The sequence below is a fragment of the Ursus maritimus genome, assembly GCF_017311325.1.
Source record: "Ursus maritimus isolate PB19 chromosome X unlocalized genomic scaffold, ASM1731132v1 scaffold_X1, whole genome shotgun sequence".
NCBI lineage: Eukaryota > Metazoa > Chordata > Mammalia > Carnivora > Ursidae > Ursus > Ursus maritimus.
In genome coordinates, this window is record NW_024423319.1 from 123,026,019 (window position 1) to 123,041,153 (window position 15,135).

Genomic DNA, 15,135 nt, shown 5'->3' on the forward strand with positions numbered 1-15,135 from the left:
TAGACATAAATGCACATAAAACAAAATTATGTGTTGATTGGTTGTTGAAATGTGACCGAGGTTGCAGGAACCTGACTCCCTATTTCCCTAGGAACAAAGGTTTAGTGTTTGCTAATTTAGTGTTTGCAGCAAGTAAAATAACAACCACACAATTTTAGAATGACTCAGCGGGTTTTCTCCCAGTCATATGGTACGATTACACATAAATTATATAAAAATAGTCAACTTTAGATCTGATAAGTTAATTAAAGTATATGAAGAAAGCACACTTAAATTTATTTTAAAAGTTGCACTATAGTGTCTAACTACTAGATTATTAGCTATAAATAAGACAGATTGTCAATAAATAATTAAATTCAGAGAAGGCCAAAAGAGAGAGAGAAAGAGAGAAATGCAAGACAAATGCAAATACAATCATTAACTGTAGATATAAATCCAGATAACACTCAACCACTGGGGAATGAAATATGTTATAAACTTTGGCAAGCCACCTGGCAGAATTGTATCAAAATTGCATAGAACTTTTGCCCTGCCATTTTGCATCTAGATATTTGCTTGTACACGCTCACTGAGGGAAAACAATGACACCAGGATGTTCCCTGCATCATTATCTATAATGGGAATACCATAAAAACCCAGAAAACAACCTGGACTATTCATTAGCACACCCAGAAGCCCCAGTTCTGTGCTTCCCCCATCCCGGAGGAGACTGGAGCAGATGGCTGCCAGCCTGTATTATGGAAGCACCGGTCCTACCAGCAATGACCAGCAGGATGGTCAGGGCACTGATGCTCTTCAGAAAGCTCCAGGCTGCAGGCAGTGAGGAAAGCCAGACAAAGCCACACAAAACCCTCATTTAGAGATATATCTCCAGGGACGCCTGAGTGGCACAGCAGTTGAGCGTCTGCCTTTGGCTCGGGGCGTGATCCCGGCATTCTGGGATGGAGCCCCACATCAGGCTCCTCTGCTGGGAGCCTGCTTCTTCCTCTCCCACTCCCCCTGCTTGTGTTCCCTCTCTCGCTGGCTGTCTCTATCTCTGTCGGATAAATAAATAAAATCTTTAAAAAAAAAAAAAGAAATATATTTCCAGGTCCCCATCATAATTCAAACAGTCCAGGCTCAACATTAAGAAATATTCTCCCACGAAGTCAAACCTAGCACCACTCTGCTCAACAATGAATCGAGCCCATACAGCACGTGGCTTGGTTTCCTATTTAAAGACAGTTTACTTTTTCCATAAGAATGTCTGAAAAGCAACGACAATTTGCAAAGATGTTACACGGAGACAGAACTTTACACAGCTAGGAGATGTGCCAAGTGCATTGAGAAATGTCGTTGTCATATAATTGTTATATGATTTATTATTATTTATTATTATTTTATATTATTTATTATTATATTGTTATATTATTTGTTGTTATATTATTTATGTTATATTATTATTCTTGTTATATTATTTATTATTTTTTTAAGATTTTATTTATTTATTTGAGAGAGAGAGCGCAAGGTCATGAATGGCGGGAAGGGGCAGAGGGAGAAGCAGACTCCCTGCTGAGCAGGGAGCCCTATGCGGGGCTCAATCCTGAGACCCTGGGATCATGACCTGTGCCAGAGGGAGATTTTTACCGACTGAGCCCCCCCAGGCACCCAGCTTCGCGTTTAATAAGAAGGTCCCAGAAATGCTTATGATGAGTTTACACGTAATTGGATTTTGTGATTTTTTTTAAAGGATGCGGACACCCGATGTGCTCCCAGTGTCTCACACACGACTTTTCCACCATGAAAACATACCAAAGAGTTTCCAGCTGGGAATTTACCAGAAACATAAGGTAGAAGTAAGCCGTCAAGTGTTTTTCAATATACAAAAATATGTCAGTTAGAATAAACAAAATCAGAGATGCCCGTTTCACATTACATTTAAAAGCATTTTACTTTCAAAAACATTGTGTCAACTATGCTTCAATTAAAAAGGAGGGGGGAGTTTTTTACTTTCTGGAAACTGAAAGAAACTTGTCTATTCTGCACCTTTCCATCCTGGATTGATGCATGACGTCAATCCCACTGCTCACTACATTTTTTGTTAACTATAGAGCCTGGAAGACCTGTTCGTTCCCCCTCTGGCCTTGACTTGGGGCTAAAGATGGTTGTCACAGACTGAATGTGTGTGCCCCTTAACCCCCGGAAATTCATATGTGGAAGCCCTAACCTCCAACTGGATGGTCTGAGGAGGGAGCATCTTCTGGAGGTCATTAGGGTTATATCAGGTCATGCCATGGGGTCCCCATGATGGAACTCGTGTCCTTATAAGATGAGCAGAAGACCCCAGAGCTCTCTCTCTCCATCACGTGAGGACACAGGACAAAGATGGCATCCTGAAAGCCAAACGCTGGTAGCAACGGTTGGGTCCCGAGGAGCGTGACAACATGTGAGGCACCCACATTCTGTGCTTCTGTAAGACACGCATTAGCTCAACATGACGAGTAAACAACTGCCTGCACTTTATTGATGGGCAAAAATTGGTTCATATCCCTTCTAGAGTTGAAGCAACAATTAATTGCATCCCAGGGCACCTCGGTGGCTCAGTCAGTTCAGCGACTGCCTTGGGCTCAGGTCATGATTCCAGGGTCCTGGCATCGAGTCCCACATCAGGCTCCTTGCTCAGCGGGGAGACTGCTTCTCGCTCTCCCTCTGCTGCTCCCACTGCTTGTGCTCTCTTTCTCTGTCTCTCCCTCTTTCTCTGTGTCAAATAAATGAATAAAATCTTTTTAAAATATGGTTGCATCCCTAAAATTTAAGGCTAATCCATTTTCCAAACCAGTACTAGGAAGGTACCAGTTCATATGTACTTACCTCTAAAATGGCATGTGTCCTCCATTTCCAATTGCACTAGAAGCTTCCACTTGTTTGTTCTGTCCCTCTGATTGGCAGTGTAAGTTCCCCAAGGCTGCTTTAGTCAGTGACCACAAACTGCATGTCATAGGTAAGTGTATGAGTTTCCTGGGGTGGCCATAACAAATAACCACAATCTGGGGCGGGAGGCTGAAAATATTACACAGGTGTCTTCCCCCAGCTCTGGAGACCAGAAGTCTGAGATCCAGGTGGGGCAGGACCACTGAGATCCAGGCGGGGCAGGGCTGCTGAGATCCAGGCGGGACAGGGCCGTGCTCCCTCCTGAGGCTCCTGTCCTTCCTGCCTCTTCCAGTTTCTGGGGCTCCAGTCATCCCTGGGCTGTGGCCACGTCCCTCCCATCTCTGCCTCCGTCCTCACATGGCTTCTCTGTGTCTGTGTCTCTCCTTTTCTGTCTCTTGTAGGGACACTTGTCATTGGATGTAGAACCCACCCCAAGTCCAGAATGGACTCATCTCATGATCCTTAATTAATGCCATCTGCAAAGACCTTATTTCCAAATAAGCTCACATTCCAAGGTTCCAGATGGCCATGTATTTTGGAGAGAATCCTCTTTAGCTCACAACTTTAGGAATTCAAAATGCTCTGAAGCTGATCTCACTGTACAACCCATGTCATAAACGGTAAAGTGACATGTGTTCCCCACCAGATACGAGCATTTTGGGGAGAGGGGCAAACAAACCCTGATGGGGGGCTCAATCCCAAGACCCTGAGATCATGACCTGGGCTAAAGGCAGATGCTTGACTGACTGAGCCACCCAGGTACCCCCACTTTGCATTTTTATTTTTTTATCTTTTTAAATATTTTATTTATTTGTTAGAGAGAGAGAGAGAACAAGCAGGTGGGGAGGGGAAGAGGGAGAGAAAGAAGCGGGCTACCCACTACAGGACTCGATCCCAGGACCCTGAGATCATGAGTCCAGCCAAAGGCAGATGCTTAACCCACTGAATCACCCAGGTGTCCCCATTTTGCATTTTTAAATGGCATTTCTTAGAGCAATACCTTCACACAAAACAGCAGCCCGCATTTTGGGAGTCGTGGACGCTGCAGGCTGCTGGAGAGCACGGAAAGCACTCTTGGTAAGAAAGGTTCTCCATCAGCAATCTTCTCCACGTACAAGCAGATGACGCTCTGCGACTGTGCTTTTCTCCACGCGCGGTGTTGGACGTGAATGTCAGCGCTGTAGCTGATTCCTCCCCCTTGGCACTTCAATAAAGTGACAGCCACACAGGCTGGTGATGCCATTGTTCCCAAACAGCCCCTGATGCTGTGCAAAATGCACCAATGAAGTAGCGTTGGTAGCGTTGCCCTCCACGTCTGCTAATGTTTCGTTCTGACCGGCAGCAAAACCCCTACTGAGCTCCGCGGAGCCTCATGAGTATGGGGAGACTCTTTATAATCAGCAGCTCCTGCACAGAGAATACCAACTCAGGGATTTAAAGAAGAAGAAGAAGGAGAAGGAGGAGAAGGAGAAGAAGGAGAAGAAATTAAAAAAAAAAAAATAACAGGGCATTCATGGTTAAGGACAGCACTCAGGGTATGCTTGTAGACCTCACAAATTCTTTCATTATTCAGCGTGGAAGCCGTGCTGGGAATGGGGCCACTTGCATAGCCAGCCAGCACGTCTCTTCTGTGCTTCTATGCAGGCATATGTTTGACATCGCTCTGTGCACCCGTAGGACCTGACTTTCCCGTCATTCACAACCCCAAATTACCCTGTTAATGTAATTTAAACAACAGAGTTTCACACTCGTCTGCTGTCATGGAAAGCGCTTGAAATCGTCGTTGCCATCCTGATGATTCTACTCATGTTGTGTTATCTCAAAAGAGAGGAGATCGGGAGGGGAGAGCTTTAAAAGAGCCAGCATCATGTCACATATGCAACCCCATGTATTAGGTTGAGAAGCTGTAACAGCAGTTGGCGTGAATACATTCACTCCATCAGACCATGGAGTCTCAGGGGATATTTTAACACTGAGTTTGATTCTTCCCATGGCAGACTTGAATTAGCACCTTCAGATTTCCATTCCCATCTTCTTGTAGTAGTATCTTCCCAAGATACTTGGTGCCAGGTATAGGTAGGTAGGTAGATAGATAATAGGTAGATAGATGAACAGATGGATGGGTGGGTGGATGGAAGGGTGAATAAATGGATGAATGGATAGATGATAGATAGATAGTTATACAGATAGATATACAGATAGATATATAGATAGAGATATACATTATAAATAGATAAATATAAATCAATAGATATACAGATAGGCAGACAGATGATAGATGATAGATAGATAGATAGATAGATAGATAGATAGATAGATATGATGGATGGATGGATAGATAGATAGATAGATAGATAGATAGATAGATAGATAGATAGGATGGATGGATGGATGGATGGATGGATGGATGGATGGATGGATAGATAGATATGATGGATGGATGGATGGATGGATGGATGGATGGATGGATAGATAGATAGATGGATAGATAGATAGATGATAGATACATGGATAGATAGATAGATAGATAGATAGATAGAATGATAAAGACACATCTTCAATATTATGGATCCCAAAGACTTTTCTGAACATCCCCAAACTTTCCTGTGTCTCAATTTCTGAGGAATCTTATTTCAGAAGTACCTGAGCACTTCCGGTCATCTATGAATACTTAAACACACCCTTAAAAGACTTCAATCCTAGGAACTTGCCCCACTTGCACTCACAGCTCATGAGCGTGAGCACTTCCATGACAGAAGAGTCACTCAACTATCCTTGAGATTTTTTTTTTTCCACTGAAAGACACGCACAAAAGTGTTTGCTGAATCATTGGTCATTGTAGCCAAGAGCCGGAAACAACCAAATGGTCCTCCACTGAAAATGTGTACAGTATGATATTTTCATACACAGAGATATTTCATAGCCATGAGAAGATAAGAGCCATTGGGTGAATCCAGTTCTACTGGAAAGAGAACAAGAATGTATCTCAGGAGGATACATTGAGATAGAACCAGCAGTACATTCCTTATGGTTCCATTTATGTGAAGTTTAAGAATGAGCAAAACTGATCTGTGGTTGTAGAGGCTGGAATAGTCATTAGTTGGGGACTGTGGTATTTTGCATGGCACTGGACACGAGAGAGATTTCTGCGTTGCCATAAACTTGCTCTATCTTTTTTTTTTAATGTTTTTTAATTACATTATGTTAGTCATCATACAGTACATCCCTGGTTTCTGATGCAAGGTTCGATGATTCATTAGTTGCGTTTAACACCCAGTACTCCACGCGATACGTGCCCTCCTTACTCCCCATCACCAGTCTATCCCATTCCCCCACCTCCCTCCCCTCTGAGGCCCTCAGTTTGTTTCTCAGAGTCCGTAGTCTCTCATGGTTCACTTGCTATATCTTGATCCAAGTGATATTTATATGAGGATATGTATGCAAAACTCCATCAAGACGCACACTTAATACTTGTGCATTTGACTGTATATGATGTGACTCAATGAATAAATCTAAAACAAAATTTTTTTAGAGTAGATTCCATGCCAGTGTGGGGCTTGAACTCACAACCCTGAAATCGAGAGTCATACTCTACTGACTAAGCCAGCCAGGTGCTCCGCAATACAGTTTTTAAAAGGAAAAAAAGATGTGAAGTCATAATTGTTTCAAATTCTGAAAGAGAGAGGTGAGGGTGAAAACAGGAGATTTCATAAACTACACATTGTTGGATTTTTATACTGGGACCCAAAAGAATTCTAGTATCATTTCATAGTTTCTGAGGACTCTGGAATCATTCTGGATTCCGTAAAAGCAAGTCCTACTGAGCTACTCTGCTTCACGATGCATTTAGTAGACCATTTACTACATTTTATTAGTAAATGTAGAGATTACTGGTGAGTGCAGAAACACATTTACTAATTATGTAAGTTTATGTCATACGGTAATAGTTAATTTCATGTCTCAATTTGGCTACCTCATGGGGTGCCCAAATAGTTGCTCATGCATTACTCTGAGAGTTTCTGCAGAGTGCTTTTGGATATGATGAACATTTATGTTGAGAGACTGAGTCAAGTTCCCCTCCCTAAGGTGGGTGGGCCTTGTCTAATCCGTTGAAGGACTCACACCGAACCATCCGCTCTTCCTGCTCAAGAGGGTTTTTGCAAGTTTAACCAGAGAAACAAAATGAAAAAGCTCCTGGACCAGCTTGAGAAGACACCCCGGCCCCACACTTGGAGCTGCTGACTGCAAGGTGGGCAGGGCTAGCTCCTTCAGAAAGCCGGTTACGCACCACCCACAGATCCAGGGCACCAAGGTCAGCATTGCCCTTCCCCGAGGGGGACTTGGGAGGAGCTGGACGGAATGTTCAGAGCCAAAACTGGAATACAACTATTTATTTTCCTAATTACATGTTGTTCTGAAAGCCCCATATGCGTGAGTGATTCATGCACCGACAACAGCATCTGCGGGACCCTTGTGTGTGGTGTCATGCTACCCTGCGTATCTGGGGAGAGGACATTGTGAAACGGACTTACTCACGGCACACATAACCCCCGAGTGTGTTGAGCACCACAACAAGCAATGCTCCTTTTATAGAGTGTGAGGCTCGAATTTCTTACAGTGCTCACAAGATCAGGGCAAGAAGGTAGTCTGCATGATGAGGCATGGCCCCAAATTCACTCTGCAAAATTAACCCTGTCTGGATAAAATCCCACTCCATTTCTTCGAGCGGGTGGGGACCCTTCTCTCCTACGCACACAGCCAAATTAAAAACAAACAAAAAAAATCCATTTGGATTCTTGTATTGGGAAGCGGTTGGTTTTGTGCTCATTATGCATTCCTGGTGGTGACGTGTCTGCCAAGCGAGGTGGTCGTGCGTAGGGGAGCCCCGGGGGTGTTGTTGTCACATGCAAACTCCAGCTGCCAAGAGAGCAGCTGATTAAGGGTTTTATTTCTTTTCTTGTCATCTTATGACTTATTTCTTCATGAAAACCCTCATTGTTTCCTCGGACAAACAGGAGAACGACTCCAGTGTTTGAGATGGGATGATGAAGGGTTTTTATGAGCAGAGAGAGAACATGAAGAATCATGAAATCCAAAGCACGAAACCAAGCTGTGTGCTTCTGCAACGCAATGGCCAGATGGAGCCTCGGGCAAGCGCAATGGAGAGCTGTCTGCACAGGCAGGTCCCAGAGCTCCGGCGGCTACACCTGGGGTCTGGGACTTGGCACTAAGCAGGAAAGCAGCTCCCCTCATCCTTATTACCGACACCATCACCATCACCACCGCTATCATCACCATCATCATCCCCAGCAGCAGGACGAATGTCTTGCAGATTTTTCCACGCCATTTACAAACCGGCAAATAATGGATCTGAAACAAGTCCGTTCAGGATGAGGATCTCAAAGAGCACTTCAAAGCAGATGACGATTTGACAAAAACATCTCCTTTTCCCAAAATAAGGTCCTTTGACGTGTCACGGGGAATATGACTTTTCGGGTTTTTAGGTTTTGTTTATCGGTGTTTTTAGTTTTGTGGGGTTTGGTTTCTTTTGTTTCATTTTCTGTTTTTGGGTTTTTTTGGTTTTGTTTGTTTGTTTTGGTGCTTCGGTGCCTTTCCGGGGTGAAGGGCGCTCGTGATGAAGGGGCTTTTGTGTTTTCTGACTCATCAGCTTTAACCAACTAGCTTACTCTGAGAAATTTAAAGCTTTGCCTCATTCTGGGGAATAATGATGGGAACGCCCAGCTTCCTTCTGAAACGACATTCTCCGGCATGACTTAAGGATTCTGGATTAAGGATTCAGCAGCTATCTTTAATAACAGAGACTCAGTGCATTTTTGTTTCTGTGGGATTTGGGCCCCTCTTCTTGCCTTCAGTGGGTCTACAATCCTTCTCATGTCATTCATCGCACTTTGTAGGGTCTCCTCCAAGACAAAAATCCGAGTAAGCGTGACTCATGGGATTAGACCCAGGATCAGAGACTCCACCAGAACAAAGGATCTGATTATTTGTCCCTGCTTGAGATGCTGTTTCAAATACTCACCAGCAGGTGCACGTACTCCCCTGTAAGAAGGATGCTGGTCTCAGTGGCTGGACCACATCCTAAGCCAGGTCATGGCTGCTATGCACCATGAAGATGTCAGGGACCCAAAAGAAGGGCTGAGCTCTTCCAGAAGCTTCTCCAATCCTACCCAACCCTCCACCTTCACCACATTCCCAGGCTTCATTGTGAAAAAAGAAATAATCTAGGAAATCCTCCATAAGATACGATATGCAAATCCCTGCACCAATTACAGCTGAAAATAAGCATGGAGGGAAAAAAGATAACTTTTCAGGAACATAAGGACATGTGTGCCCAAACTATTCATGAAACCTTCTTTCCTGTGTCCGCTCGGATACAGAGGGCTGGCGTGTTCTTCCTGCTGATTCTCGGGAATCTCCCCTCAGCCAGCACCTGAAATCAAATTCCAAGACCCATGAGATGCATGGTCCCAGGTGCCAAGTTAAAAACTTTAACTCATTTGAATATATTGGAAGTCTAAGTAGCTAACCAAGGACACACCCCAAGGGTGGGAAAAAACCCAACACTGGCAAAGCTTCCTCTGTGCATGCAAAATACAGACACAGACACGGACACAAAGGGACAAATCCTGTAGGATTCCTCTCCTCATGGTTCCCTAGAGGAATCACATTTATGGAGACAGAAAGCAGATGGTGAGGACCGGGATGGGAGTTAGTGTTTGATGGGGACAGAGCTTCTGTTTGGGGAGATGGAAAGTTCTGGGGGTGATGTGGGGATGTTTGCACAACAGCGTGAATGTGCTGAATGCCACTGAGCTGTACACTTAGAAATAGCAAACACGGCAAACTGGGTGTTGGACGCGCCTTACAATTGAAACGCACACAGGGTGGGATTTACCCCTGATCTCCAGGTGGCCACGGGGAGGCTCCCGCCTCTGCACCCCAGCACCCAGGCCCTACACCCCCATCGCTGTGTGCACGGCACACACCCCTCCCCAGAATACTTGGTTGCTTGTCTTGTCCTCTGACACTGTTTGAGTGAATATTTTGGTCCAAGCATCCCTTCTGGTCAACCGTGAAGCAGTGTTCTGGAGCTCGAGTGCACAGGTCATGTTGTTGGGTAACTGGAGGAACCGTGGCCATCGGAAAGTGCCTGGAAAGCCCCTTGGTGAAAACGACAAGTCTGAGGTCACGGGAGCTGGTCTTCGGCAGCCCGACCCCGGGGCGAGACACCAGGACCCAGAAGGCTGCTAGCGCATCACGGGAGGGTCTGATAATTAACCCTCCACGGAGGGGAGCTCTCCTGGGGACAGGGACACTCCCTCACTGCCAGGAGGAAGAAACAGGTGTGATTTTCCTTCATAATCCCTCAGGGCAAACCTTACAATTAGCCTTCTGCAAGATAAACACAACGCTCCTATATCACGCTTCTCTCCAAGCGGGGAGCTTTAAAACATGGCTCCCCAATGCCTCAAGGGTGACCAGAAACCCCTGTGCATGTGGGGGCTTTAAAACATGGCTCCCCAATGCCTCAAGGGTGACCAGAAACCCCTGTGCATGTGGGGCTTTAAAACATGGCACCCCCATTCTTCAAGGGTGACCAGAAACCCCTGTGCATGTGGGGGCTTTAAAACATGGCACCCCAATTCTTCAAGGGTGACCAGAAACCCCTGTGCATGTGGGGGCTTTAAAACATGGCACCCCAATTCTTCAAGGGTGACCAGAAACCCCTGTGCATGTGGGGAGCTTTAAAACATGGCTCCCCAATGCCTCAAGGGTGGCCAGAAACCCCTGTGCATGTGGGGGGCTTTAAAACATGGCACCCCAATTCTTCAAGGGTGACCAGAAACCCCTGTGCATGTGGGGGCTTTAAAACATGGCACCCCAATTCTTCAAGGGTGACCAGAAACCCCTGTGCATGTGGGGGCTTTAAAACATGGCACCCCAATACTTGAAGGGTGATCAGAAAATTTTTCCTGCAGAGATCTTTAAAACATGATAAATGCCAATGCCCATAGTGCCCCTCGCCCCATAATCAAGAGCACACAGATTCTCGCCGCCCCAACTCCTCACTCTCCAGCCTCAGCACCCAACAGCCGAGCAGCTTCCTGTCTTTTTTTATGTGTGTGCAGGGCTTGGTCTCCGCACATTTACCCGCCTGCTCTCTGGGGGATGTTTCTTCAAAGAAACGTCTGTGTGAGACGTTGAAGAGAACATTTGAAAGATGTAAAAACTCTTATCATCTTTCCACCTGTCCCTGGGTTACCTAGGAGACCCCACAGAAGCCACATGGGAGGCTGACGTGGCCTTCGCAGGAAACCCACAGATTAGGAGCTCTATTTCTCCCCCACGCGCAAGGTGCTGGCAGGTGGCACAGCCGTTCAATCCCTGGAGTAGCAGACAATCAAGGGTGTGAAGAGATCATACCCCTCATTACCCAGCCACAGACCCTTGGAAGCACCCCCCAGTGTATACAGCTGCGAACACGGGGCGAGCAGGGGTGAGGCAGCGTCCTCCTACCTGCCCCAACACATCCCTGATGTGGCTCCTGTCTTTGTTTTGCAAACAAGCTGCAGCTCATTCGGACAAGTCCCAGAGCCGGAAGGCGATGGGCAGGACGGGCCTCACACCTCCTCCTCCCTCCCTCACCATGGCTCAAATGGAAGATCACGCCCCCCTCCCCGAGGGCTGGGGTGGGTGTCAGGGACGGGCTCGTGTGCCCCCAACACTCCTAGATTCAAGCCCCAACACCCCAGTGTGATTGCATTGGTCCTTCTTCCAACAGTGCTTTCAAAATAAAAATTTTAAAAAGGTGTCCATTTCCACTTTGCCAAAAAATGAAAAACAGGACTGCAGGGACTCCCAGGGACGTCTGAACCCCCACGGGCACGGTGGCATCACTCACAATAGAGGGGGCACGCAGAAATCCTAAGTCTCCAGCCGCGGAAGAATGGAGAAAAAATCTGGCATGCACGTCCACCATAGAATATTACTCAGCCTCCGAGAAAGAGGGAAATCCTGCCGTCTGCTCAGTGTAGAGGGACCTAGAGGACATCCCGAGAAGTGAAAAAATGCCCCACGCAGAGAGACAAATCCCGCAAGATCTCACGCACACGTGCAATCTCAAAGAGTCAAACCCGTACAAACGGGGCTTACGGTCATGATTGCCAGGGCCTGGGGGACGGGGGAAAGGGAAGCCCTTGTGCCGTGACCGTCATGCATGATACATAAGTTCTAGACATCTGTGCAGCACAGTGTCTAGACCCCACGACAGTGTAGCGTGCGTCTAAAAATTTGTGAAGAGTTAATATGTTGTGTCGTTACCACAACTGAATAAAAAGGGGCCCGTTTGCAGATGCCACGCAGGTGTTCTGGTCTTTCCTTTGTGTGATTCCCCTTCTGTCACCTAAAAATGGGTGCCCCCAAACGCACGTCCCATCCCGCTCGCCCCTGGGACACCAACAGCCTTCCTTCAGGCCCTGCAGACAGACCTCACCGGGTCGATTCTCTGCCCAGCGACAAGGGCTCAGCGTTTCTGGCCCATTAAATAACTCAATGCATCCACCAGCAAAGCTTCCGGCCATGCACCAGGTCTGTGCAACACGGGCCCGTGAGGAGATCCATCCCCTTCATGTGCTTTCCAACTCGCTCTGGAAAAAAAAAAAAAAAAACCTCTACACAACAGCCACGGGGGGAGCCAAGACCTGCACAAAGCAAAGGAGGACACAAGTCAGAAATTCCCGAAGACGTAGGAGTCTTGGCTCAGACTCCCTGTATGGATGCGGGGGCCTTGGGAGGGAAGGACAGTGACCGGAAACATCCAGGACCGAGTTTGGAGGCCTCCTGACCTGGGAACGTGGTCCATCCACTGCAACCTATAAACAGTGGTCGGTCATGTGTCTTGGAGACAGAATGCACCCAGGTAGAGCACGCCTGGGAAGCCTTCCCATCTTCCTTCCATCCAGCATTCCTCCTTCTTCCCTCCTACCCTCCTTCCTCCTTCCCTTTCCTCCTCCCTCCCTCCCTCCCTCCCACCTTTCCCTCCCTCCTTCCTTCTTTCTTCCCTCCCTTCCTCCTTCTTTTCTTCCTCTCTCCCTGCCTCCCTTCCTTCCCCCCTGCCTCCCTTCCTTCCCCCCTGCCTCCCTTCCTTCCCTCCTTCCTCCCTTTCTTCTTTCCCACATCTCCAGCCCCAAACCCTCCACCGCACCCCTATGTGCGACTCAGAGCAATGGGACAAAAGAAACATGCATCTCAAGCCACCGAAAAACCACCAAACACGGTGGGGAGATACTAGATGTTCCATCAGAACCGGTTGTGAACGGGCCACGCTCCCTGCTGGGACGGTCTGCAGGGGAAGCATGGCTCAGCCACCCCAGGAGCACAGTCCGTACCACGCGACCAGCATTTCTGCCCCTCAGGTATAGACACAAAAGAACACACAAAAGAAGGGAAAGGAGGACCTCAAAAGGTTATTTGGACCCCGATATTTGCAGCAGCGAGATTCACAGCAGCCAAAAGGCGGGAACAGCCCCAATGCCTATCCACGCGAGGACGGATGGATACACGCAATGGGGTCCACGCACGGCTGGAACATTACTCCGCCATGAAAAGCAGCGAAGCTTGGGCACCTGCTACCGCGCAGAAAGGCCTTGAAAACATGATGCCCAGTGACAGAAGCAGACACACGAGGCCCCATCGCGTGTGATCCCATGGATAGGCAGCGTCCAGCCCAATCCCCACAGATGGAACACGGACTAGGGGTCGCCAGGGGCTGACGGAGCGTGGGAGGAATGGCTCATGGGGACTAGCGCTCACCGGGCTTCTTGGCGGGATGATGAGACGCCCTAAAATTCACAGCAGCGATGGTTGCACAGCCTTGTGAACGTGCTCGATGCCCCTAGATTGTGCACTTTAAGCCGACTCACACGTTAAATCCTGCCCGGTGTGCCTCTTACGCCAATAAACGCAGAAAACAGAAACGCGGGGTCTCAGACATGGGACACCCATCCCCTGCGGATGGCACCAACCTCCGCCGGGGCCTGAGGGGGGACCTGAGGCCGGGGAGAACCTCCCACGCGGCCACTGATCGCAGTGAGGGCTTCCTGTTCCATCCCTTGCTCCAGCATCCCCCCGCTACGCAGTTTGGGGAGCGCTGCGTCACGCCCAGGTCAGGAGCTGGAGGCCAAAAGCAAAGGGCCCCCGGGGGTTCAGCTTCTCCCAGCACCCACCAGCAGGTGCGTATCATCTACCCTGTGAGCTTCTCTGAGCTCCTCTGAGCTCCAGACCCCACAGTTGGGGCAGCCACCCACATGTCCCCATGTTACCCCAGTGCCGCACCCCACCTGTGCGGACTTGCCCAGCTGAAAAGCTCCTTACCTTCCAATTCCCTCAACCAACCAGCACGCGGGGACAGTCCAGGTCGCTCAGGGACACACTGATGCCCTATCTGGGTCCACACAGCTGAAAACCCCAAGCTTGCCCAGAAAACCCAGCTGTTGACATCCCACCCCACCCCCAATTGTACCGTTGCTCACTTCCCCTAAGGTGCCCCTGGAAAGAAGGGTTTGCAGCCACAGATCAGTTACCTCTCAGGGCGAGGGGAGGGGAGGGGAGGAGGGAGGGAGGGCGCTCATCCCCCCATCACCTGCAAGATCTCCCGTTTCCTTCAAAGTGCCCAGGTGGGTCGAGGCAAGGGGGGGAAGCCACCTGTCTGCTCAAAACAGCAGGCTCTCTGTCTGCGGTGAGGCTTCTACAAACCGAGGGGTAGGCGGCAGGTCTTCAAAAGGGACACTTGAAAGGGGGAGTCACAGGGTCTGCCCTTTCCCAAAGCCCCCTGCCCCCTCCGGGACCCCCATGGGAAGGGCCGGGGAGATTGGATTCCCTCTTCGGTGCTCCTGCTTTGTGGGGATAACCCCCTGGGGATGCTTTCCGGAAGAGCCGGGTCCCTCGTCTTTCTGCTTTCTCACCTTTCACCACTCGAGGCCATCCTGACCTCAATTCAACGCTCAGGAAGAAAGGCTCCTGAAAACCTGTGCAACGAGGTGTCCGCAAACCCTGTGAGCAGCCACGGGTAGAAGGATATGACAGCTCTGCTGCTGTTGAGGTGACCTGTGTCCCCATGCACCAGGAAAATGCTGCCAGGACGCCAGCCGTCTGGACCCCAGACGCTCAGGGACCCCTGCTCCTGTATGTCTCCACCCACCAAAT

At 48.4% G+C, this 15,135-nt stretch overlaps 1 long non-coding RNA gene across 1 annotated transcript; it reads right to left on the bottom strand.

Annotated features, from left to right (window-relative positions):
• Positions 1-7,286: 7,286 nt before the first annotated feature.
• LOC121103731 lies at positions 7,287-10,464 on the bottom strand. Its single transcript, XR_005835947.1, has 2 exons — positions 9,933-10,464; positions 7,287-9,361 (listed from the first exon to the last, which is right to left on the bottom strand). It is a non-coding gene; the product is annotated as an uncharacterized LOC121103731 (long non-coding RNA).
• Between the last annotated feature and the right edge of the window lie 4,671 nt (positions 10,465-15,135).